Below are 26,425 nucleotides of genomic sequence, written 5' to 3'. Positions count from 1 at the left end.
GTCCTGTGCTGCAATGGCAGGTCCCATGTTTTGAGAAATTGAATCCAAATGAAGGTTCCTGCCAGACAAAAGGTGCCACCCCAGAAAGTTCTTGCTGCTGAAGAAGTGACCAGTCTTTCCCACACACTGCACTGCAAACCCAAAGCTTCCAGACTTTTTTTCCTGGTGGAAAGAGCTGCTGTTCCCTTTTTTCACCCCTGCGCTGCAATGGCCAGTCCGACCTACCAAAAATTGAATCCAAATGAAGATTCCTGCCAGACAAAAGGTGTCACCACAGAAAGTTCTTCCTACTCAAGAATTGCCCAGGCTGCCCGAACAACTGCATCTCAAAGCCAAAGCTTCCAGACTTTTTTTGTCTGGTGGAAAGAGCTGCTGTTCCCTTTTTTCTGCCCTGCGCTGCAATGGCCGGTCCCACCTCCTGGAAAATTGAATCCAAATTAAGATTCTTGCCAGACAAAGGTGCCACCACAGAAAGCTCTTGCTGCCCCAGACGTGCCCAGGCTGCCTCAGCAACTACACCTGAAGCCAAAGCTTCCAGACTTTTTGTCCTGGTGGAAAGAGCTGCTGTTAACTTTTTTCAGCCCTGTGATTCAATGGCCGGTCCCATCTCCTGGAAAATTGAATCCAGCTGAAGATTCCTACCAGAAAAAAGGTGCCACCACGGAAAACTTCTGTTGCCCAGGAAGTGCCCAGGCTGCCCCAACATCTGCACCTCAAAGCCAAAGCTTGAAGACTTTTTTTCCTGGTGGAAAGAGCTGCTGTTCCCTTTTTTCTGCCCTGCTGTGCAGTGGGTCTTCCCACCTCCTGGAAAATTTACTCTAAATGAATATTAATGCCAGACAGAAGGTGCCACCACAGAAAGCTCTTTGCTGCCCCCGAAGTGCCCAGGCTGCCCCAACAACTGCACCTGAAAGCCAAAGCCTCCAGACTTTTTTTCCTGGTGGAAAGAGCTGCTGTTCCCTTTTTTCTGCCCTGCGCTGCAATGGCCTGTCCCACCTCCTGGAAAAATTTACTATAAATGAAGATTGCTGCCAGACAAAGGGTTCCACCACAGAAAAAACTCTTGCTGCCCAAGAAGTGCCCAGGCTGCCCCAACGACTACACCTGAAGCCAAAGCTTCCAGACTTTTTTTCCTGGTGGAAAGAGCTGCTGTTCCCTTTTTTCAGCCCTGCGCTGCAATGGCCGGTCCCACCTCCTGGAAAATTGAATCCAATCGAAGATTTCTGCCAGACAAAAGGTACCACCACAGAAAGTTCTTGCTGCCGAAGAAGTGCCCAGGCTGCCTCAAAAACTGCACCTCAATGCCAAAAGTTCCAGACTTTTTCTTCTGGCAGAAAGAGCTGCTGTTCCCATTTTTCAGCCCTGCTCTGTAATGGCCGGTCTCACCTCCTGGAAAATTATTTATAAATCAAAATTCGTGCGAGACAAAATGAGCCACCACAGAAGGCTCTTTGCTGCCCCAGAAGTGCCCAGGCTGCCCGAACAACTGCACCTGAAGACAAAGAATCCAGACTTTTTTTCCTGGTGGAAAGAGCTGCTGTTCCCTTTTTTCAGCCCTGTGCTGCAATGGCCAGTCCCACCTCCTGGAAAATTTACTCTAAATGAAGATTCCTGCCAGACAAAAGGTGCCACCACAGAAAAAAGTCTTCCTGCCCAAGAAGTGCTCAGGCTGCCCCACCAACTGCACCTCAAAGCCAATGCTTCCAGACTTTTTTCCTGGTGGAAAGAGCTGCTGTTCCCTTTTTTCAGCCCTGCGCTACAGTGGCCTGTCCCACCTCCTGGAAAATTTACTCTAAATTAAAATTCCTGCTAGACAAACGGTGCCACCACAGAAAGCTCTTTGTTCCAAAGAAGTGCCCAGACTGCCCCAACAACTACACCTGAAGCCCAAGCTTCCAGACTGTTTTTCTTTAGGGAATGAGCTGCTGTTCCCTTTTTTCAACCCTGCGCTGCAATGGCCAGTCCCACCTCCTGGAAAATTGAATCCAACTGAAGATTCCTGCCAGACAAAAGGTGCCACCACAGGAAGCTCTTGCTGCCCAAGAAGTGCCCAGGCTGCCCCAACAACTGCACCTGAAGACAAAGCTTCGAGACATTTTTTCCTGGTGGAAAGAGCTGCTGTTCCCCTTTTTCTGCCCTGCGCTGCAATGGCCTGTTCCACCTCCTGAAAAATTCAATACAAATAAAGATTCCTGCCAGACAAAAGGTGCCACCACAGGAAGCTCTTGCTGCCCAAGAAGTGCCCTGGCTGCCCCAACAACTGCACCTGAAGCCAAAGCATCTAAACTTTTTTCCTCGTGGAAAGTGCTGCTAATTCTTTTTTTTCAGGCCTGCGCTGCAATGGCCTGTTCCACCTCCTGAAAAATTGAATCCAAATGAAGATTCCTGCCAGACAAAAGGTGCCACCACAGAAAACTTCTGCTACCCCAGAAGTGCCCAGGCTGCCCCACCAACTACACCTGAAGCCAAAGCTTCCAGAATTTTTTCCTGATGGAAGGAGCTGCTGTTCCCTTTTTGATGCCCTGAGCTGCAATGGCCGGTCTTACCTCCTGAAAAATTCAATCCAAATGAAGATTCCTGCCAGACAAAAGGTGCCACCATGGAAAGCTCTTGCTGCCCAAGAAGTGCCCAGGCTGCCCCAAAAACTGCACCTCAAAGCCAAAGCTTGCAGACTTTTTTTCCTGGTGGAAAGAGCTGCTGTTCCCTTTTTTCAGCCCTGTGCTGCAATGGCCGGTCCCACCTCCTGAAAAATTTATTCCAAATAAAGATTCCTGCCAGACAAAAGGTGCCACCACAGGAAGGTCTTCCTGCCCAAGAAGTGCCCAGGCTGCCCCAACAACTGCACCTGAAGCCAAAGCTTCCAGACTTTTTTTCTTGGTGGAAAGAGCTGCTAATTCCCTTTTTTTTAGCCCTTCCCTGTATAGGCCAAAGTAACTCCTTAAATAGACTGCAGATGAAGATTCCTGTCAGACAAAAGGTGCCACCACAGAAAACACTTCCTGCCCAAGAAGTGCCCAGGCTGCCCCAACAACTACACCTGAAGCCAAAGCTTCCAGACTTTTTTTCCTGGTGGAAAGAGCTGCTGTTCCCTTTTTTCAGCCCTGTGCTGCAATGGCCAGTCCCACCTCCTGAAAAATTGAATCTAAATGAAGATTCCTGACAGACAAAAGGTGCCACCACAGAAAATTCTTGCTGCCCAAGAGGTGCCCAGGCTGCCCCAACAACTGCACCTGAAGCCAAAGCATCTAAACTTTTTTCCTCGTGGAAAGTGCTGCTAATTCCCTTTTTTCTGCCCTGCGCTGCAATGGCCGGTCCCACCTCCTGAAAAATTGAATCCAAATGAAGATTCCTGCCAGACAAAAGGTGCCACCACAGAAAGATCTTTGCTGCCCAAGAACTGCCCAGGCTGCCCCACCAACTACACCTGAAGCCAAAACTTCCAGACTGTTTTTCTTTAGGGAATGAGCTGCGGTTCCCTTTTTTCAGCCCTGTGATTCAATGGCCGGTCCCATCTCCTGGAAAATTGAATCCAGCTGAAGATTCCTACCAGAAAAAAGGTGCCACCACGGAAAACTTCTGTTGCCCAAGAAGTGCCCAGGCTGCCCCAACAACTGCACCTCAAAGCCAAAGCTTGCAGACTTTTTTTCCTGGTGGAAAGAGCTGCTGTTCCCTTTTTTCAGCCATGTGATTCAATGGCCGGTCCCACCTTCTGGAAAATTGAATCCAAATGAAGATTCCTGCCAGACAAAAGGTACCACCATAGAAAACTCCTGCTGCCCAAGAAGTTCCCCAACAACTGCACCTCAAAGCCAAAGCATCCAGACATTTTTTCCTTAGGGAAAGATCTGCTGTTCCCTTTTTTTCAGCCCTGCTCTGCAATGGCCAATCCCACCTCCTGGAAATTTTACTCTAAATGAAGATTCCTGCCAGACAAAAGGTGCCACCACAGAAAGCTCTTTGTTGCCCAAGAAGTTCCTAGGCTACCCCAACAACAACTGCACCTCAAAGCCAAAGCTTCCAGACTTTTTTTCCTGGTGGAAAGAGCTGCTGTTCACTTTTTTCAGCCCTGCGCTACAGTGGCCTGTCCCACCTCCTGGAAAATTTACTCTAAATTAAAATTCCTGCCAGACAAAAGGTTCCACCACAGAAAGCTCTTTGTTCCAAAGAAGTGCCCAGCCTGCCCGAACAACTGCACCTGAAGCCCAAGCATCCAGACTGTTTTTCTTTAGGGAATGAGCTGCTGTTCCCTTTTTTCAACCCTGCACTGCAATGGCCGGTCCCACCTCCTGGAAAATTGAACCCAACTGAAGATTCCTGCCAGACAAAAGGTGCCACCACAGGAAGCTCTTGCTGCCCAAGAAGTGCCCAGGCTGCCCCAAAAACTGCACCTCAAAGCCAAAGGATCCAGAGTATATTTCCTGAGGGAAAGGGCTGCTAATTCCCTTTTTTTTAGCCCACTCCTAAATAGGTCAAAGTAACACTCAAAATAGACTCCAGATAAAGATCCCTGCCAGACAAAAGGTGCCACCACAGAAAACACTTCCTGCCCAAGAAGTGCCCAGGCTGCCCCACCAACTACACCTGAAGCCAAAACTTCCAGACTTTTTTTCCTGGTGGAAAGAGCTGCTGTTCCCTTTTTTCAGCCCTGTGCTGCAATGGCCGGTCCCACTTCCTGGAAAATTTAATCCAAATGAAGATTCCTGCCAGACAAAAGGTGCCACCACAGAAAGCTCTTGCTGCCCAAGAAGTTCCCAGGCTGCACCAACAACTGCACCTCAAAGCCAAAGCTTCCAGACTTTTTTTCCTGAATGGAAAGAGCTGCTGTTCCCTTTTTTCAGCCCTGCGCTAAAATGACCTGACCCATCTCCTGGAAAATTGAATCCAAATGAAGTTTCTTCCTAAAGAAAAGGTACCATCATAGGAAACTCTTGCTGCCCAAAAAGTGCCAAGACTGCCCCAACAACTGAACCTGAAGCCAAAGGATCCAGACCTTTTTTCCTGGTAGAAAGAGCTGCTGTTCCTTTTTTTCAGCCCTGCACTGCAATGGCCAGTCCCAACTCCTGACAAATTAAATCCAACTGTAGATTCCTGCCAGACAAAAGGTCCCACCACAGAAAGTTCTTCCTGCCCAAGAAGAGCCCAGACTACCCCATCAACTGCACCTGAAGCCAAAGGATCCAGACTTTTTTTCCTGGTGGAAAGAGCTGCTGTTCCCTTCTTTCTGCCCTGCTCTGCAATGGCCGGTCCCACTTCCCTGAACATTGAATCCAAATGAAGATTGGTGCCAGAGAAAAGGTGCCACCACAGAAAACTCTTGCTGCCCAAGAAGTTCCCAGGCTGCCCCAAAAACTGGACCTCAAAACCAAAGCTTCAAGACTTTTTTTCCTGGTGGAAAGAGCTGCTGTACCCTTTTTTCAGCCCTGCGCTGCAATGGCCGGTCCCACCTCCTGGAAAATTGAATCTAAATGAAGATTCCTGCCAGACAAAAGGTGCCACCACAGAAAGTTCTTCCTGCCCAAGAAGTGCCTAGACTACCCCAACAACTGCACCTGAAGCCAAAGGATCCAGACTTTTTTTCCTGGTGATAAGAGCTGCTGTTCCCTTTTTTCTGCCCTGCACTGCAATGGCCTGTCCCACTTCCTTGAAATTTGAATCCAACTGAAGATTCCTGCCAGACAAATGTCTTACCACAGAAAACTCTTCCTGCCCAAGAAGTGCCCAGGCTGCCCAAACAACTGCACCTGAAGACAAAGCTTCGAGACATTTTTTCCTGGTGGATAGAGCTGCTGTTCCCCTTTTTCTGCCCTGCGCTGCAATGGCCTGTTCCACCTCCTGAAAAATTCAATACAAATAAAGATTCCTGCCAGACAAAAGGTGCCACCACAGAAAGCTCTTTGCTGCCCAAGAAGTGCTCAGGCTGCCCCACCAACTGCACCTCAAGGCCAATGCTTCCAGACTTTTTTTCCTGGTGGAATGAGCTGCTGTTCCCTTTTTTCAGCCCTGAGCTGCAATGGCCAGTCCCACCTCCTGAAAAATTTACTTCAGCTGAAGATTCCTGTCAGACAAAAGGTGCCACCACAGAAAACACTTCTTGCCCAAGAAGTGCCCAGGCTGCCCCAACAACTACACCTGAAGCCAAAGCTTCCAGACTTTTTTTCCTGGTGGAAAAAGCTGCTCTTCCCTTTTTTCAGCCCTGCGCTGCAATGACTTGTTCCACCTCCTGTAAACTTCAATCCAAATGAAGATTCCTGCCAAACAAAAGGTGCCACCACAGAAAGCTCTTCCTGCTCAAGAAGTGCCCAGGCTGCCCCAACAACTACACCTGAAGCCAAAGGATCCAGACTTTTTTTCCTGGTGGAAAGAGCTGCTGTTCCTTTTTTTCAGCCCTGCGCTGCAATGGCCTGTCCCAGCTCCTGGAAAATTTACTCTAACTGAACATTCCTGCTGCCCAAAAGGTGCCACCACAGAAAGCTCTTGCTGCCCAAGAAGTGCCCAGGCTGCCTCAACAACTGCACCTGAAGCCTAAGCTTACAGACTTTTTTTCCCGGTGGAAAGAGCTGCTAATTCCCTTTTTTCAGCCCTGTGCTGCAATGGCCGGTCCCACCTCCTGAAAACTTCAATCCAAATGAAGATTCCTGCCAAACAAAAGGTGCCACCACAGAAAGCTCTTCCTGCTCAAGAAGTGCCCAGGCTGCCCCAACAACTACACCTGAAGCCAAAGGATCCAGACTTTTTTTCCCGGTGGAAAGAGCTGCTGTTCCCTTTTTTCAGCCCTGCGCTGCAATGACTTGTTCCACCTCCTGTAAACTTCAATCCAAATGAAGATTCCTGCCAAACAAAAGGTGCCACCACAGAAAACTCTTGCTGCCCAAGAAGTGCCCAGGCTGCCCCAACAACTGAACCTCAAAGTCAAACCTTCCAGATTATTTTTCCTCAGGGAAAGTGCTGCTAATTCCCTTATTTTTAGCCCACTCCTTAATAGGTCAAAGTAACATCCAAAATCGACTCCAGAAAAGATTCCTGCCAGACAAAAGGTGCCACCACAGAAATATCTTTGCTACGAAAGAAGTGCCCAGGCTGCACCACCTATACCTGAAGCCAAAGGATCCAGACCTTTTTTCCTGGTAGAAAGAGCTGCTGTTCCTTTTTTTCAGCCCTGCACTGCAATGGCCAGTCCCAACTCCTGACAAATTAAATCCAACTGTAGATTCCTGCCAGACAAAAGGTCCCACCACAGAAAGTTCTTCCTGCCCAAGAAGAGCCCAGACTACCCCATCAACTGCACCTGAAGCCAAAGGATCCAGACTTTTTTTCCTGGTGGAAAGAGCTGCTGTTCCCTTCTTTCTGCCCTGCTCTGCAATGGCCGGTCCCACTTCCCTGAACATTGAATCCAAATGAAGATTGGTGCCAGAGAAAAGGTGCCACCACAGAAAACTCTTGCTGCCCAAGAAGTTCCCAGGCTGCCCCAAAAACTGGACCTCAAAACCAAAGCTTCAAGACTTTTTTTCCTGGTGGAAAGAGCTGCTGTACCCTTTTTTCAGCCCTGCGCTGCAATGGCCGGTCCCACCTCCTGGAAAATTGAATCTAAATGAAGATTCCTGCCAGACAAAAGGTGCCACCACAGAAAGTTCTTCCTGCCCAAGAAGTGCCTAGACTACCCCAACAACTGCACCTGAAGCCAAAGGATCCAGACTTTTTTTCCTGGTGATAAGAGCTGCTGTTCCCTTTTTTCTGCCCTGCACTGCAATGGCCTGTCCCACTTCCTTGAAATTTGAATCCAACTGAAGATTCCTGCCAGACAAATGTCTTACCACAGAAAACTCTTCCTGCCCAAGAAGTGCCCAGGCTGCCCAAACAACTGCACCTGAAGACAAAGCTTCGAGACATTTTTTCCTGGTGGATAGAGCTGCTGTTCCCCTTTTTCTGCCCTGCGCTGCAATGGCCTGTTCCACCTCCTGAAAAATTCAATACAAATAAAGATTCCTGCCAGACAAAAGGTGCCACCACAGAAAGCTCTTTGCTGCCCAAGAAGTGCTCAGGCTGCCCCACCAACTGCACCTCAAGGCCAATGCTTCCAGACTTTTTTTCCTGGTGGAATGAGCTGCTGTTCCCTTTTTTCAGCCCTGAGCTGCAATGGCCAGTCCCACCTCCTGAAAAATTTACTTCAGCTGAAGATTCCTGTCAGACAAAAGGTGCCACCACAGAAAACACTTCTTGCCCAAGAAGTGCCCAGGCTGCCCCAACAACTACACCTGAAGCCAAAGCTTCCAGACTTTTTTTCCTGGTGGAAAAAGCTGCTCTTCCCTTTTTTCAGCCCTGCGCTGCAATGACTTGTTCCACCTCCTGTAAACTTCAATCCAAATGAAGATTCCTGCCAAACAAAAGGTGCCACCACAGAAAGCTCTTCCTGCTCAAGAAGTGCCCAGGCTGCCCCAACAACTACACCTGAAGCCAAAGGATCCAGACTTTTTTTCCTGGTGGAAAGAGCTGCTGTTCCTTTTTTTCAGCCCTGCGCTGCAATGGCCTGTCCCAGCTCCTGGAAAATTTACTCTAACTGAACATTCCTGCTGCCCAAAAGGTGCCACCACAGAAAGCTCTTGCTGCCCAAGAAGTGCCCAGGCTGCCTCAACAACTGCACCTGAAGCCTAAGCTTACAGACTTTTTTTCCCGGTGGAAAGAGCTGCTGTTCCCTTTTTTCAGCCCTGTGCTGCAATGGCCGGTCCCACCTCCTGAAAACTTCAATCCAAATGAAGATTCCTGCCAAACAAAAGGTGCCACCACAGAAAGCTCTTCCTGCTCAAGAAGTGCCCAGGCTGCCCCAACAACTACACCTGAAGCCAAAGGATCCAGACTTTTTTTCCCGGTGGAAAGAGCTGCTGTTCCCTTTTTTCAGCCCTGCGCTGCAATGACTTGTTCCACCTCCTGTAAACTTCAATCCAAATGAAGATTCCTGCCAAACAAAAGGTGCCACCACAGAAAACTCTTGCTGCCCAAGAAGTGCCCAGGCTGCCCCAACAACTGAACCTCAAAGTCAAACCTTCCAGATTATTTTTCCTCAGGGAAAGTGCTGCTAATTCCCTTATTTTTAGCCCACTCCTTAATAGGTCAAAGTAACATCCAAAATCGACTCCAGAAAAGATTCCTGCCAGACAAAAGGTGCCACCACAGAAATATCTTTGCTACGAAAGAAGTGCCCAGGCTGCACCACCTATACCTGAAGGCAAAGGTTCCAGACTTTTTTTCCTGGTGGAAAGAGCTGCTGTTCCCTTTTTTCAGCCCTGCTCTGCAATGGCCGGTCCCACCTCCTGGAATATTCAATCCAAATGAGGATTCCTGCCACACAAAAGGTCCCACCACAGAAATATCTTTGCTAAAAAAGAAGTGCCCAGGCTGCCCCAATAACTGCACCTGAAACCAAAGCTTCCAGACTTTTTTTCCTGCTGGAAAGAGATGCAAAGGTTCCAGACTTTTTTTCCTGGTGGAAAGAGCTGCTGTTCCCTTTTTTCAGCCCTGCGCTGCAATGGCTGGTCCCACCTTCTGGAAAATTGAATCCAAAGGAAGATTCCTGCCAAACAAAAGGTGCCACCACAGAAAACTCTTCCTGCCCAAGAAGTGCCCAGGCTGCACCAAATACATTTGAAGCCAAAGCTTCCAGACTTTTTTTCCTGATGGAAAGAGCTACTGTTCCCTTTTTGCAGCCCTGAGCTGCAATGGCCTGTCCCACCTCCTGGAATATTCAATCCAAATGAAGATTCCTGCCAGACAAAAGGTGCCACCACAGAAAGCTCTTGCTGCCCAAGAAGTGCCCAGGCTGCCCCAAAAACTGCACCTCAAAGCTTCCAGACTTTTTTCCTGGTGGAAAGAGCTGCTGTTCCCTTTTTGCAGGCCTGCGCTGCAATGGCCTGTCCCACCTCCTGAAAAATTGAATCCAAATGAAGATTCCTGCCAGACAAAAGGTGCCACCACAGAAAGTTCTTCCTGCCCAAGAAGTGCCCAGGCTGCCCTACCAACTACACCTTACGCCAAAGCTTCCAGACTTTTTTTCCTTAGGAAAAGAGCTGCTGTTCCCTTTTTTCTGCCCTGCTCTGCAATGGCCGGTCCCACCTCCTGAAATATTGAATCCAAATGAAGATTCCTGCCAGACAAAAGGTGCCACCACAGAAAGCTCTTACTGCCTAAGAAGTGCCCAGGCTGCCCCAAAAACTGCACCTGAAGCCATATCTTCCAGACTTTTCTTCCTGGTGGAAAGAGCTGCTAATTCCGTTTTTTTAGCCCTTTTCTGTATAGGCCAATGTAACTCTTTAAATAGACTCCAGATTAAGATTCCTGCCAGACAAAAGTTGCCACCACAGAAAGCTCTTGCTGCCCAAGAAGTGCCCAGGCTGCCCCAACAACTGAACCTCAAAGTGAAACTTTCCAGACTATTTTTCTTCAGGGAAAGGGCTGCTAATTCCATTATTTTTAGCCCATTTCTGAATAGGTCAAAGTAACATCCAAAATAGACTCCAGATAAAGATTCCTGCCAGACAAAAGGTGCCGCCACAGGAAGCTCTTGCTGCCCAAGAAGTGCCCAGGCTGCCCCAACAACTACACCTGAAGCCAAAGCTTCCAGGCTTTTTTTCCTGATGGAAGGAGGTGCTGTTCCCTTTTTTAAGCCCTGCTCTGCAATGGCCGCTCCCACCTACTGAAAAATTCAATCCAAATAAAGATTCCTGCCAGACAAAAGGTGCCACCACAGAAAGTTCTTGCTGCCCAGGAAGTGCCCAGGGTGCCCAACAACTGCACCTCAAAGGCAAAGCTTCCAGAGTTTTTTTCCTGGTGGAAAGAGCTGCTGTTCCCTTTTTTCAGCCCTGCTCTGCAATGGCCAGTCCCACCTCCTGAAAACTTCAATCCAAATAAAGATTCCTGCCAGACAAAAGGTGCCACCACAGAAAGCTCTTCCTGCCCAAGGATTGCCCAGGCTGCCCCAACAAGTGCACCTCAAAGCTTCCAGACTTTTTTCCTGGTGGAAAGAGCTGCTGTTCCCTTTTTGCAGGCCTGCGCTGCAATGACCTGTCCCACCTCCTGGAAAATTGAATCCAAAGGAAGATTCCTGCCAAACAAAAGGTGCCACCACAGAAAACTCTTGCTGCCCAAGAAGTGCCCAGGCTGCCCCAACAACTGCACCTGAAACCAAAGGATCTAGACTTTTTTTCCTGAGGGAAAGAACTGCTGTTCCCTTTTTTCAGCCCTGTGCTGCAATGGCCAGTCCCACCTTCTGGAAAATTGAATCCTGCTGAAGATTCCTGCCAGACAAAAGGTGCCACCACAGAAAGTTCTTCCTGCCCAAGAAGTGCCCAGGCTGCCCCACCAACTGCACCTCAAATCCTGAGCTTCCAGACTTTTTTTCCTGAGGAAAATGGCTGCTGTTCCCTTTTTTCTGCCCTATGCTGCAATGGCCAGTCCCACCTCCTGGAAAATTGAATCCAGCTGAAGATTCCTTCCAGACAAAAGGTGCCACCACAGAAAGTTCTTGCTGCCCAAGAAGTTCCCAGGCTGCCCCAGCAACTACACCTGAAGCCAAGGGATCCAGACTTCTTTTCCTTAGGGAAAGAGCTGCTGTTGCCTTTTTTCAGCCCTGCACTGCAATGGCCGGTCCCACCTTGTGGGGTCAAGTCACAGCCCCAGAAATGTAATTTGAAGGATTTGTAGTGTTGCAGAGTGTTGGGTCATTTCCCGTGGGATCAGTGGAACTATTAGATAGTTCCCATGGACACAGCCTTGAGCTGTGTGGCTAATTGCCCGTGCTGCATTCCTGGATGTTGTTGTAAGAATATTTTTGTGTATGGGAAAGTAGAGGTGGGAGAACTGAATATAAAAGCTGCCTGCTGTGTTGAGCAGGCTGACATCTCTTTGTCTCACCATCCTCGTGTGTGTCATCTGTCATTCTTCCCCCCCTAGGGCTGAGACCTTCGACAGATACCCAGCGACAGTTGGTGCCCCAGTGGACCAGACGAACAGAAAAAAAAGACTGTCGACTTTTGCCTGGGTCGTAGGGGTATATCAGCCGGAGGCAGGTGAGAGCTGCAGGGGGAGGTGCAGCAGGGTCTCGGTACTCAGGAGCTCTATAGCAGCGGGGTGCGCTGCAGGACCCGGGTCCGATTTTCTCTACACCTGCACACAAGTGTTTCTGCCGCACTTGGAAGGCACGAGTTACCTGGGGAGCCTGGGTGCATTTGGCACTTGTCAGGCGCAGGTGGGCTCCTGAGCACTTTTTCTAAGTCACCATGGGACAGACCATGTGTGCAAACGACAGGCGTGTGTTTATCGCCTGGAAAGCTTTGTTCCAGCATTTTGGTGTTAGACCGACAAAGATAAGTTATGTCGTTTGTTACTTTTGTGTCTTCGGACTGAGAGAAAGGCTGCTTTGCCTGGGAGGACATTAGAGTGCTAAAGAAGAGGGGCCGGGCGGAGCCGAAGGGAGCCGAAGTGGGATCGGACGTTGCGGAGCGGGGCCAGGAGCAGCCGAGCGGCCCCGCCAAAATGGACGCACTGCTAGCGACTCGGCAGCACTTGTCCAAGATAACCAAGGACAGCTACGGCATGAATGTGCTGCTGATGGACCGGGAGACGATCTTGTGAACATAGTGGCTGAATTCCACCTTAAGGAGCTTTCTACGTCTCCTCAGGACGGTGCCGTGCCTGTGTACCCGGCGCCGGGTGCCTTTGCAGCCGTGTCTGGTCCGCCCACTGTGGGTGCCTGCGGAGTGGTGCCGGGTCCGGCTTCAGCGCCGCCGAGTCCATCTGTGCCCGCGTGGGCAGCGGCAGTCGTGCTGTGGCCCCAGCGGCCACGGCCCTGGGTGCCAGCTGACTGGAAGCAGCTGCGGTTCCAGGCGCCGGCTCTGGCCATAGCGGCCCCGGCCCGGGCCCCAACCCCGACCCCGGCCCTGGCTCGGAGCGGTTCACCCACACATGTGCCGGCGGCGGCCGTTCGGCTGCGGGCCGTGGCGTGGGGGTCTGTTTTCCCCCGCGCTGCCGACAGCCATGGTCCCGAGCGGTGTTGCGGGGGGGTAGCGGGCTGGTAGTGGCGGCCACGGTGTCAGGCGGTGCAGTGGGGGGCTGTCTGTGTTCTCCCCTGTTTTACACCCCCCCCAAACCCTCCCCTTCCTCCTCCCCAGAACGTGTCCATCTGCAGCCATTCCTTCCCTCCTGTGTATCATTCTTTCTCAGCAGACCACGTAGATAACTTGCGACATAAGGAGAGCAAAGGCAATTTGACTTCTTTTCCTGATTTTTCTCCGAAAAAATCCGACATCTATTCCCCCTCCTCCCCCTCCCTCCCTCCCTTTCCCCCATCCTCCGACAAGTGCTAGTGAAAGCTCCCTTAACGAAGCAATACTTGCTTCCAGGGGGGCCGAGTGCTCAAGAGAACCAGGAGACGCAGGGGGGGCAGAGGGCGGGAAGAGGTGAAGAAGGGAGGACAAAATGCAGAAGTGGTTCTGTTGCGTTATGACCAATAGAGTGTCCTTGCTCTATGAAAAAGGTTGAAAATTTTCAAGGAAATATCCTGTCCATTCCCGTCATCTTTGTCTTTTGCATGGAGAGTTGTACAAGATTTACAAGTTAATATTAGCAAATATGCCATAAATGCCCTTTAAGTTGTGAGACTGATGACAACTACACGGCCAATAACTGCTTGAAATCTGTGTGATTGAGGAGAGTGTTTGAGGTGGCCACCTGAATGCATGATTGGAAAAACACTGTGTGAGAGAGAGAAGCTGCGTGAAGGTGTAACTGTGTAAACTTACAAATACTTTCTGCTGGTGTCAAGATTTTAGGGATGTGTAACATGATTCTGTTGAACCATAGTGACTCCTTATTCTGAATGGTATATGAATTCTTCAAATTCCCACCATGACTAATTCCACTCTTATGAAGACTGGTGAGGTTTTAGTTATTTCAAGACTAGCCCTGTCTGGCTAGCCATATGATCAGGACTGAAGTTAAATAAGAGATTTTACACAAATTTGGTGTTCTATTTCAGCCTTGTTTCAAAGGTTTATAGTGGTTAAATCTCAGGTGGAGCCTTTCCCCTGGTGCTGGTTTTTTTCATGTGTCATGCTGCCCATGGGCTGTAGCTGTGTGGGCTGTGCAGGAGGCAGGGTCGTTTGAACTTTTCTGTGTTTTCCAGGGTTTAAATCAAGGGTTATCGATGTTGCTGCCCTGCTTGATCAGCCTGTTGTGGGGGGGCCCTGCAGACTGTCAGGGCCATCCTGCGTCCTTTCTCAGAAGCATCTACAGCGTTACAGATAGTGTGTCTCTAGGCATCCTGACTGGAGACCAGAGTACACCAGTTATGTTGATCAGTGTGGCCAGGGCTGCGATGTCGTTTCAGGGAGTCCTTGTGTCTTCTCTTCGGGGCTCCTTTCATGCGGCAGCTGGTGACAATATTCATTGTGAAACAGCTCGTCCTTCATCCTTGGGACGTGCCCTGCCTATCGCAGCTGTGTTTTCAGAAAAATGTCCTCAATGCTTGTGACTGCTGCTTGTTCTATACCAGACGTATTGATCACATAATCTGACTGGTGGATGTTTAGCATTGTACGAAGGCAGTGTGGGTTAAGTGCCTTGTTAATCAGCCATTCTAGTAGCACAATTGCGGGATTTGGGGATTTTTTGTTCATGTTGCAGTCATTGATGCTAACTGTACGAGGCAGATTTGTGCTATGGTCTCCACACCTTATCCTTCAGTGACAATTCCTAAAGGGACACAAATAGCTCAGTTTGTATCTTTTCTGAGTTGTGTTCCCCAAGCAGAGCCTTGTGAGCGTCGGGATGGAGGATTTGGTTCTACTGATGCACCACAAGTCTTTTGGTCGGTGCCGATCTCTGCACAACGTCCACAGCTGACCTGCGCTCTCTACGATACTCGAAGCTTGCTGTCTGTTGTCCAGGCGGACGAACTTCTGCATTCGGGACCTGACGTAACTATCATTGCACGGACATCCTGGCCAGCCTCCTGGCCTGTGCTCACGCCAGGGGTTTGGGTTGTGAGACTAGGAGGTACTGCTCAGAATTTTCTTTTAGAACATACAGATCCTGTGTGATTTCAACAGTGGCTCATACCTACAGAACAGCTGTTGGCTCTGCAACGGCTTGTTAAAGACCGGTTTGATGCTGATCACATTGAACCATCTCAGAATCCTTTAATCACCCCTGTCTTTGTGATAAAGAAAAAATCTGTGAAATGAAGGCTGTTGTATGGTCTCAGACGGGTGGGGCGGTCATGGTTACCATGTCAGTATTGGTTTATTGACCCCTTCTATGCTTTCTGCTGAATAACCCATTGTTATTATTAATTTGACAGGTTGCTTTTTCACAATCCAGTTAGACCCCAGTTATAGAGAAGGAAAAAAATCGCATTTTCAGTTCCATCTATTGATCGTGCAGAACCCTACAAGTGTTATACATAGAAAACCCTCTCCCAGGAAATGACAATATTCCTATAATTTGTCAGTGGTTTATGATTCCAACATTGTCTCCTGTAATTTTCTGACTGTCTTTTGTTGTCATTATATAGGTAATATTTCTGCTGGCTGTGGCCACTGAGGATCAGTTGGGTGTGTTGGAAACTGAAACCAGAAAGAGTCTACAATCCTTTGGCCTAGTAGTTGCTCCTGAGAAGGTGCAGCGAGAGGAACCCTGGAAGTATTTAGGGTTCAAAATTACACGGAAAGTACTTATTCCTCAGCCAGTTCAATTGGATACTGATGTCAAAACTCTTACTGACGTACAAAAGCTATTAGGGTCTTTGAATTGGATTAGGTCCTATTTGGAAATGGCAAACACCCAGCTGGCACCTCTATTTGACCTACTCAAACATTCTGACAATCCTCAGGAACCAAGGGAACTGACTAAAAGAGCAGTTCAAACCATCCAGCGAGTAGAGCAGGTTTTACATTCTAAATTTGTTTCACGAATTGATCATTGTTAAATTGTCTAATTTTTTATTTTTTTATTTTTGCAGATCACAGTGTTCCTTTTGGGGCATTGGTACAGTGGTTTGGCCATTGGTCTGATCTACTGCACATCATAGAGTGGCTATTTTTTGCCTTATCGGGCTCAAAAACCTGCTCCTGGATTGTTTGAGCTCATAGCTCAAATCATCATTGAGGTTAGAAAAAGGTGTGTAGAGTGTTCTGGCAGAAATCCATCATGCATTGTTGTACCTGTACAATCTCGTTACTTTGATTGGTGCCTTGAAAACAAATGTGAATTGCAAGCTGCTTTAGCTGGGTTCCATGGCCAAATTTCTTATCATTTACCTTCACATTCCCTTCTTAAGATTTTTTTTTAGGGCAATTCCAATTGGACAAAAACATTACGCAGCGCAGAGCCCCTTGATGGCCTTACAGTCTTTGCAGACAGCTCGAGGAAGACAAGTGAAGCTGCGGTAGCGTGGAAAGCAGAATGTGGATGACAACATCAAATTGTTCATCAAGAGGGTTCTCCTCAAATTATGGAATGTCGAGCTGTAACTCTTGCTTTTCAGTTATTTTCTATTCGGTCTTTAAATGTTATTACTGATTCTGCATATGTTGTTAATTTATTACAGCAACTCTATCAGGCGGTGTTGTATTGTCCATCTCCAGGTCTTATTTTTCAAGTTTTGTTTGAGCTCTAGAGAACTCTTTTGCAGAGGCCTGTTCCTTATTTTGTGCTACATGTTTGTAGTCATACCTCTTTGCGAGGTTTCTTCACAGAGGGTAATGCCCGGGCAGATGCTTTTGTTTTTGCTGTCACTTTGAGACTCGTTCCTAACATTCACCAGCAAGCTGTCTTGTCTTGTTATTTTTTTATTATCAAGGTGCAGAAGCTTTCAGATGTCGATTTGGCTTGACTCATTCTATTGCTTGCTTAATTGTTGCCTCCTGTCCAGACTGTCATGATGCCTGTACTCTTGTCCAGATTGTCGTAATGCCTATACTCCTGTCCAGACTGTCATGATGCCTGTACTCTTGTCCAGAGTGTCATAATGCCTATACTCCTGTCCAGATTGTCATGATGCCTATACTCTTGTCCAGAGTGTCATAATACCTATACTTCTGTCTATTTTGGTACTAACCCTTGAGGCCTTAAGGCCTTACAGATGTGGCAATTGGATGACACTCATGCCAATGAATTTGGTAATTTAAAGCATGTCCATGTGTCCACTGACATGTTTTCCCATGTGGTGGTTGCTAATGCACATACTAGACAAAAAAGTCATGGTGTCATTAAACACTTTGGTTGTGCTTTTCCTACATCTGGAGCACCCGCTCAAGTGCGGATGAACAATAAGCTGTCCTATGTCTGTAAATCTGTCCAAATTTTCTTTGCTTTGTAGAGGGTCACTCATGTTACAGCTATTTCACATTCTTCTACAGGACACGTTATTGTGAAAAGAGTGTATGGTGCCCTGAAGCATTTGCTTCAAAACAGAAAGGGGGAATGAGGGGATAACCCCCTCAGTCTCTAGGCTAGACAAAGCTCTGTATGTCTCAAACCTTTTGACCTTCTCTGGCGATTGTCTTTATTTACCTTCTTTTAGAGTGTCAGGAAAAATATGCTGTGCTTGGCAGAAAGCCTCCTCCAAACTGATAATCTTGTGATCCCTGTGAGAGCTGAGGACAGAGCACAGCATGCAGATGCAGAACTTGTCTCTGGTCAATGGTCTGATCCACATGACTTGATAACTTGGGGAAAGGGATATGTTTGTCTCTACAGATAATAGTCCTTGCTGAATACCTGCGCAGTATGTACGTCCTGCTGTTGGTCCTGGAAGTCGTCAGTGCAGTTCCTGACCCGTCAAAGTTCACTCCATGGCATAGTCGGAACATCTGGGTGACTCTAATGAAAGAACTAAATCACACGACCTTTTGTGCATCACTGGCGTATCCAGAGCAGCCATTTCACACCTGTCTTGTTGGTGTTCCTCTGGGTGACACGGAAGCATCTCTCCTGGTGCAGGATGTCATCCGATGGCGTGACTTATTGAAACGGGACTGTCATACCGTGCGCGGGTGTCGTGATCGTGTTGATAGCTGGGATGATGTGTTGTCTGTTAACACTCCACTCAAAAGTTAGGTATTTTAGAGTCACTGTTTGTAAAAGACTGTGTGTATTTTAATCATCGTGTAGGTTATGACATAGAACGAGCATGTGGTGAGTCTATGGTGCGGGATGTGTTCCCTGAACTGTCTTTCTATAGAAATAGTTCCTTCTGGTGTCGGTAAGAATCCGACTTGGATTCTCTACTCCAGCAGTGAATGCACCTTGTCGACTCCCTATGGGAGTGTTTCATCTGTGTGAAGATAGAATCTAGCCAGGAATCCCTGCACAGCCATTAGGGGGGCCTTGTACATCTAAAAAGTTGGTGGTTGTGGTTGTGTTGCTGATGCTGCCTTGTTTAGTATCGCTCCTGCAAAGGGCCCTGCAGGATGCAATGCGAGCGGCCTTTGTGGCACAATTACAGACAGGAGGAATTGTGGGGTAAAGTCACAGCCCCACAAATGAAGTCTGAAGGATTTGGAGTGTTGCAGAGTGTTAGGCCATTTCCCGTGAGAGCAGTGGAGCTATTAGATAGTTCCCATGGACACAGCCTTGAGCTGTGTGGCTAAGTGCAGGTGCTGCATTCCTGGATGTTGTTGTAAGAATATGTTTGTGTTGTGTATGGGAAAGTAGAGGTGGGAGAACTGAATAAAAAAGCTGCCTGCTGCGCTGAGCAGGCAGACATCTCTTTGTCTCACCATCCTCGTGTGTGTTGTGTGTCTTCTTCCCCCCTTGGACCGGGACCCCTTTGACGGATACCCAGCGACAAAAAGGTTACTTTAATATCTAATATGAACCTTGCCAACGCAATTTAAAGCCATTTCCTCTCTTCCTGTCACTATAGCCTTGGCAGAAGAGACCAACCCCCACCCCTCTAAAACCTCCTTTCAGGTCATTCCAGAGAGCAATGAGGTCCCCCCTGAGCCTCCCCTTCTCCACACTCAACAAGCCCAGTTCCCTCAGCCGTCCCTCAGCAGACATGTTTTCCAGAGCCTTCCCCAGCTCCGTTCCCTTCTCTGGACACGCTCCAGCCCCTCAAGGGCCTTTTGGCACTGAGGAGCCAGAACTGGACACAGCACTCCAGGTGGGGCCTCCCCAGTGCCCAGCACACAGGGGCAATCAGTTCTCTGCTCCTGCTGGCCACACTCTTCTCCACAAAGGCCACGATGCCCTTGGCCTTCTTGCCCCCCTGGGCACACTCTGCCTCATATCCAGCCGCTGTCAAGCAGCACCCCCAAGTCCCTTCCTGCTGAGCAGCTCTCCAGCCCCTCTGCCCCCAGCCTGGAGCGTTCCAGGGGGTTGTTGGGACCCAAGGGCAGGCCCTGACACTTGGCCTTATTGATCCAGCCTGTCCAGATCCCAGAGCTGGAGGCAGCTCTGCAGGTGGAGCAGCATTACAACCATGGATGTTCCAGCAAGGACATGGTGGAACCTCATGGAATTAAGGACCATTGTGACACTGCAGAGTCTCCTGGAGCCAAAGGAGCCCTGGGATTTGTGGAATCTCATGGAAATAAGGGAGCGCTGTCACCCTTGGAAAACTCCTGGAATTCATGGCCCACTGTGACACTGCAGGTCCCAATGGAACAAAAGGAACTCTGAGACACTGCAGAAACTCCTGGAACAAAGTGACCATTGTGACATTGAGGGGGCTGATGGAATCAGGAGGCCATTGGGACAATCCAAGGCCTCATGAAATCAAAGGAATTCTGGGACACTGTCGAGCCTCCTGGAACCAAGGGTTCCTGCTGACATGCGTGTCCTCCTGGAACCAAGGGAGCCTGGAGATATTTCTGAACCTCCCAGAATCCAGGGGCCATTGGGACGCTGCAGAACCTCCTGCATTCAAGTGCTCCTTGTGAAACTGCAGGCTCTCCTGGAACCCAAGGATTCCTGGAACACTGCAGAGCTCACGGAACCAAGGGACCACTGTCCCACTGCAGCTACTTCTGAAGCACAAGGGACCCTGGGACAATGGGAAATCTCCGAGAATCCAAAGGGCATTTTGGGACTGCAGGGCCTCATGGACCTAAAGGAACCTTTGGAGACTGTGGAAGTTCATGGAATCCTGGGGCCATTGGGGCATGTGGGGCTTCCTGGAAGCAAAGGAACCCTGAGAGAGAGCTGCTGTCTCTGTTAATTTGAATCTACAAGGGTTGTTTTGGTTTTGACTGGTGTTTTCCATCCAGAGAGTGCTGTTTGCCAAAGTGGAAACCACTTGGAACGCTCTGCATGGTAGCCTGTGTTTTTCTCTGGTGGCTGAACACAGCCAGCACATGAGGGGAGGGGAATGTGTGGGATCAGGGCTGCTTTGGGGCCATGCTGGGAATTCCGGTGGACTAAAAGACAAACCCCAGGCGCTGTTTCCAAAGGAACCCCAATGAAAGGGGGATGCCGGAAAGATGGGAAGACAAGTCCTGCGATGGAACTCTGTGTGTGCAGCCTCATTTTCTCCTTCAGTGCCTACAGGAGAGGGGGCAAAAAAGTGGGGATTGGGACCGCAAAAGTGTTCAGGGGGGAAAGTGGGGATTGAGGGGACAATGGGAATATGGAAGGAACAGGGAGAAGGGTGGAAAAGGGAGGGTTGTCTGGAGGGTCTGACGGTCCCACAGGGGTCTTTGGGCACAGGGGGGTTGGCAATGGGGAGTGGCCCTCCTGAGCTCCCAACTTACTGTGGGGTTGTGGGGGCTGATGGATCCAATCTCAGACTTGGGTTATGCCAACACTTAAAGTTTAGAGGAATTACAGAGGTGTGACTGAAACACTTTTGTCCCCCAGCTTTTAATGATGGCAAATCAGATCTATTGATACAAATGAATTTATTTAGGGTTACAAATGATCAGACAAAAGATCTTCATCAGAATTATTTACTGCGCAAGAGAAACACTAAAACTACCAGGAGTACAGGATAAGATAGGACAGTGCTCTACACTAAAGCAATTGTTGAAGCAATTCTACTCAAGCTGGCACAAAAGCAATAATTCTTAATTAGAGATGGATGGAACTCCCCCAGACCAACGCTCGTGGGGAGATCTCTGCTCTCAACCTCCAGGAGTGACCTTGGGGGGTCTCCAGCCAAGGCAAGAATCTCCACACACCCCCCAAGAAGGGTTCTGTTGGAAGAAGCTGCCCCTGGGAAAGGGGACTGGCCCTTTCTGGTTGAAAGGGATGGACTGACAGTCGCTGGACTCCAGGGGTTGCCTCAACATCAGGGGCTTCATTTGGGGTGGAAGCAGCGGCCGAAGTTAGGGCACTCGTAGGGCTTCTCTTACTGGTGGGTCCGTTGGTGTCTGGTCAAGGTAGAGCTGCGGGTGAAGCTCTTCCCACACTCCCCACATTTGTAGGGCCTGTCCCCAGTGTGGATGTGCCGGTGGGTGATGAGGGTGGAGTTCTGGTTGAAGCCGTTCCTGCAGTCGGTGCAGCGGAAGGGCCTCTCATCCGTGTGCGTCCGCTGGTGCAGGAGGAGATTCCCACTGGTCTGAAACCTCTTCCCACATTCCAAGCACTTGTAGGGCCGTTCCCCAGTGTGGATGCGCTGGTGTTTGCGGAGTCTGGAGCTGTAACTGAAGCCCTTCCCACATTCCCCACATGTGTAAGGCCATTTTCCAGTGTGGATGTGCTGGTGTTGGATCAGGTCGGAGCTGACCCTGAAACTCTTCCCACATTCCTGACATAGGTATGGCCGTTCCCCTGTGTGGATGTGCTGGTGTTGGATCAGGGTGGAGCTGTCCCTGAAACTCTTCCCACATTCCTGACATGGGTATGGCCGTTCCCCAGTGTGGATGTGCTGGTGTCGGATGAGAGTGGAGCTGTCCCTGAAACGCTTCCCACATTCCTGACACGGGTATGACCGTTCCCCAGAGTGTATGTGCTGGTGTCGATTCAGGTTGGAGTTGTCACTGAAGCTCTTCCGACATTCCCCACACGTGTAGGGACGCTCCCCAGTGTGAATGTGCTGGTGGGTGAGGAGGGCGGTGCTCGTCCTGAAGCTCTTCCCGCATTCCAAGCACCTGAAGGGCTTCTCCCGGCTGGGAGGCTGCTCAGGGACCACTGGCTCAGAGCTCCCCTCAAGCTCCGACCGCCTTCCCGGCACAGGCTGGCTCTTTCCTCCTCAGAGCACCCTGGGATGGCTTTGGAGCCCCTCCTGCGGGGGGATCTCCGGCCCTTTTCCTCCCCGCTGCCTTCCTGAGCCGGGGAGCCCTTCAAAACGGCCTCTCCCACCAGGGTCTCACGGGGGGATTTGTCCTCCGGGCTCTCCGTCCTCAGCTCGGGGCCTGGGGCAGGAAGCAAGAAGGACAGGGAGGGGATTTGCCTCCGGCCCACAGGGAAGGCCAAGGACATCCCCCCAACTCCGGCCCCGGCAGGACGGCGGCGCCAGCGGGGTTGTCCTGCAGCCGGGGCCATGCTCGGCTGACAGAGCCAGCACAACACCCGCCCAAAGGGACACTGACTTCCTCCTCACCTGCCTGGGGGGCCCAAGGCATCTTCCTCTTCCTCGCAGCCTCCTCCTCCATCTGCCCAAGTTTTGGGAAGGACAAATCCTGATGGGGGGAAAACAAGGGCTGAGTGCATTGGCTTGGGGGTTCCTCCTGCCCAAGTCCATCTCTAGAACTCACCAGGCATCCTGTGTCCACAAAAACCTCCAAAACACCAAGATTCAGTCCAGAAAAACAAAAACCGAGATTCAGGCAAAAAACCCCTCCGAAAGAGCGAGATGAATCCCCTCCCAAACTGTAAAAATTTGAGATTCAACCAAAAAATACTCCCAAATATGAAGCTTTGCCCAAAAAATCTCTCTCAGAAGTTCCCCCTCCCTGGTCTCTCCCCTCTGGAGTTCAGAGGGTCTCCCCTGTCTGGGATGCTGGGGGTCCCACTTCGGGATGCTGGGAGGAGTGTTGGGGGTGCCAAGGGTCCCTTCTCCTCTGACTCCTGCCTTCCAGGTGCCACGTTCCCAGACATTCCCCCTCTCCAGGGTTTCCACTTGGTTGTCCCAGGGATCCCAGGGGTCACCACTGTCCTACTGTGCTGCTCTGAACCAGCAGAGTATTTGGAGAATAGACGGTGGTAAAGTGTGGTCTGTGCCAAGTGTTTTAGGACTCTTTGGCCCAAAGAAATGTCTGTTCCCTGAGAACATCGGATCCAGCAGCCCCCAGCACCCCACTGGAAGTTGGGAGCTCAGGGTGCCACCTCCCTTTGCCAACCCCCCTGTGCCCAAAGACCCCCATGGGACCGTTGGACCCACTAGACCACCCCCCCTTTTTCCACCCTTTTCCCTGTTCATTCCACTTTTTCATGGTCTCCTCAATCCCCAGCCCCTCCAGAATCACTTCTAGGGTCCCAACCCCCACTTTTTTTCCATCTCCTCCTCTTTCCACATCATCCCCCCACTCCCCAGTCCTCTCATGCTCAGTTTAGGGGTCCCATTCTCCCCTTTCCCCACTCTTCTGACCTCTCCCACCCATTTCCCATGATCCCCTAAACCTCAGAGCCCCTCTCCTCTCCACTTTTAGGGGGGTCCCACCACCCATTTTGTCCCCTCTGACCCCCCTTTTCCCACTGACCTCCCCCTTCCCACCCCCCGCTCACCCAAGAGCTCCTCCCCCCCCAGCCAGGGGGGGTTCCCAGCACCACCAGTGCCCAGAGAAGTCCCCTCAGAGGAGGGGTTGGGTGGGGTCCTGGGTGGGCTTTGAGTATGTTTTTGGGGGTCCTTGGGGGCTGTGGGTTAGGGTGTCCTGCTGCCGCCTCCCCGGCCCCATCGAGCCGAGAAGTGCCACAAAATAGCTCTGACTGACTAAGAAACCTCGACACAAGTTCTTTATCCCGTCACCTTCTCAGCTTATCCCTTCCCGCTCCCAGCCCCCTTTGCTGGCTGTCTCTCTCCTCCCTGTGCCCATCAGTCACAGCTGCAGTTCTTCCCTCCATCACAGTCTGGGGGCCCTTCTGAGGAGGTGCTCAAGGAGTCGGTGGTGCCGATCTCCCCCTGCTGCAATTCCTTCCCCCCAGGTATGGCTCAGAGTGCCTGACTTCCCTCCTGTGCCTCTGGGCCAGCCAGTTCCTTCCTCCTGGCATTGTCTTCTCTTCTCCACCAGTGGGCAGCGAGGGGCCCTGAATGGTCCCTACGAAGCCCCTGCCCTCAGTCCCTCCTGGGCTGGCACATCTCCCAGCCTGTGTCACGGCACCGGCTGCTGCCAAGGGACGGCCCTGCTGCAGTTTGCACCTAAACCCAACAAACTGGGGGGGGGGGGCAGCCCTGGAAACCAGGGCTTTGCTCCCTCGGCTCTGCAGGGGCTTCCCATGGGCTCTCAACCTCCTTTGGGCATCCCCTGCTCTGGCGTGGGCTCCTCCCGGGCTGCAGGGGGGTCTCTGCTCCATCCTGGACTCATCCACAGGTCACAGGCCCTTCAGCTCAGGTTCACCCAGAGCTCCAGCTGGTTCCATGGAGCAGCGATCCCCTGGCCCCCTGCCAGTGCATGCACCTCGCCAGGGCTGTTCCTCGAGGTTCTCTGGCCCCCTGCCAGCCTGGGGCTGTTTCTCCAAATCACCAAACCAAGTGTGCCAAACGTCCTGGTTGGTCAGTGCCGGCTGGGGGAGCGGGCACTCGGTGAGGGGATGAGAAAACTGCACCCCAGGCTGGGCTGAAAGAGGTTTCAGCACCACTTCTGATGGCCCAGGGGCAGCATCTGGCTTCTCCCAAAATGAGACATGGCACTTGTTCCTCTGCAGGGAGTCAAGGGCAGGAGGGTGACTCCTGCTGCATGGATGGAGTGGCAGAGGATCCCTTGGGTCCCCAGGATGGATCAGCACTCGGGGACACAAATGGCCCTCGGGCTCAGGATGCAGCTTCCAACACAGATTTCCCTGCAAAGTCTGCAGTGTGTCAAGCTCTGGAGAGTAGGTGTGCAGGATGGACACCTACTGAGGGGCGGATGGACAGGGGCCCAGCAGGGACAGCCAGGGCCTGCAGGGGAAGGCACACGGACAACCTGGACCCCCACACTGCCAGGGCTGTCTCTGCTCCTCCTTGCAGGCTCTGTGGCCAGGCAGAGTTTGTGTTCCTGGGTGCCCACCATCTCAGCACTTGGAGACGCTCAAATCAGTGCCCGCAGCTCTGCAGCAAAGCCCCAGCTCACCTGGCACACAGGGGATGGACACAGCACCTTCTCAGGGCTCTCACAGCTTCTTGTCTTCCCCACCACAGGGCTCTCCTTCCTCAGCAGCACCTCTGCCTTGCACTTATCAAGGTCACCTCAGGGTCTGGGCTCAAGGACAGGAACCTGCAGGGAGGGGACATCAGGTGCAAGCTCAGGGCTGCCTGCTTGCACTGGCATCTGGGCTTCCTTCTCCTTCTACAACCATCCCAGAACTCAGCCTGCTTTTCTAACACCACACATTTACAGACTAACCTTGGAGATGGAGATGTCTGTCCATATCTATCACCCTGGAGATAGAGCCTCAAGCATGTGCTGCCACAGGATAGGCAATCACAGAATCACAGAATCAGCTGGGTTGGAAAAGACCTCCCAAATCATCAAGTCCAACCCTGGATCCAACCCCGCTGTGCTTCCCAGACCATGGCACTGAGGCCACATCCACTCTCACCTTCAACACCTCCAGGGACGCTGACTCCAACCCCTCCCTGCCCAGCCCATTCCAAGGCCTGATTACTCTCTGGGGAAAAAATTGCTTCCTAATATCCAACCTAAACCTCCCCTGGCACAGCTCAAGACCCAGCCCTCTTGTCCTACTGCTGCTTCCTGGCACAACAGCCCCACCCCCACCTGGCTCCAACCTCCTGGCAGGGACTTGCAGACAGTCAGGAGGTCTCCCCTGAGCCTCGTCTTCTCCAGCCTCAACACCCCCAGCTCCCTCAGCCTCTCCTCACACCACTTGGGCTCCACTCCCTTCCCCAGCCTCGCTGCTCTTCTCTGCACCTGCTCCAGCCCCTCCAGGGCCTTCCTCAACTCAGGGGCCCAGAGCTGGACACAGCACTCCAGGGGTGGCCTCACCAGCACTCACTCCAGCACAACAATCACTTCCCTGCTCCTGCTGACACACTCTTCCTCACACAGGACACCAGCCATTGGCCCTCTTGGCCACCTGGGCACACTCTGCCTCCTCTTCAGCTTCCTGTCCATCCACACTCCCAGCTCCCTTTCTGCCTGCCTGCTCTCCAGACACTCTGGCCCCAGCCCGGGGGGCTGACGGGGCTTCTTGTGGCCAAAGGGCAGGACCCGGCCCTTGGCCTGCTTGAACCTCATCCCCTTGCAATCAGCCCATGGATCCAGCTGGGCCAGGTCCCTCTGCAGAGCCCTCCTGCCTTCCAGCACATCAACACACCCCCAGCTTGGTGTCACCT

The 26,425-nt window shown here is 51.0% G+C and overlaps 1 pseudogene; it reads right to left on the bottom strand.

The window, feature by feature from the left end:
• LOC135405246 (zinc finger protein 850-like) overlaps positions 1-26,425 on the bottom strand; it is a 195,080-nt pseudogene that overhangs the window by 111,866 nt on the left and 56,789 nt on the right.

The sequence above is a fragment of the Pseudopipra pipra genome, chromosome W (assembly GCF_036250125.1).
Source record: "Pseudopipra pipra isolate bDixPip1 chromosome W, bDixPip1.hap1, whole genome shotgun sequence".
Taxonomy (NCBI): domain Eukaryota; kingdom Metazoa; phylum Chordata; class Aves; order Passeriformes; family Pipridae; genus Pseudopipra; species Pseudopipra pipra.
Note: the sequence above shows the minus strand (reverse complement) of the source record. Positions and strands in the feature narration are given on the sequence as shown.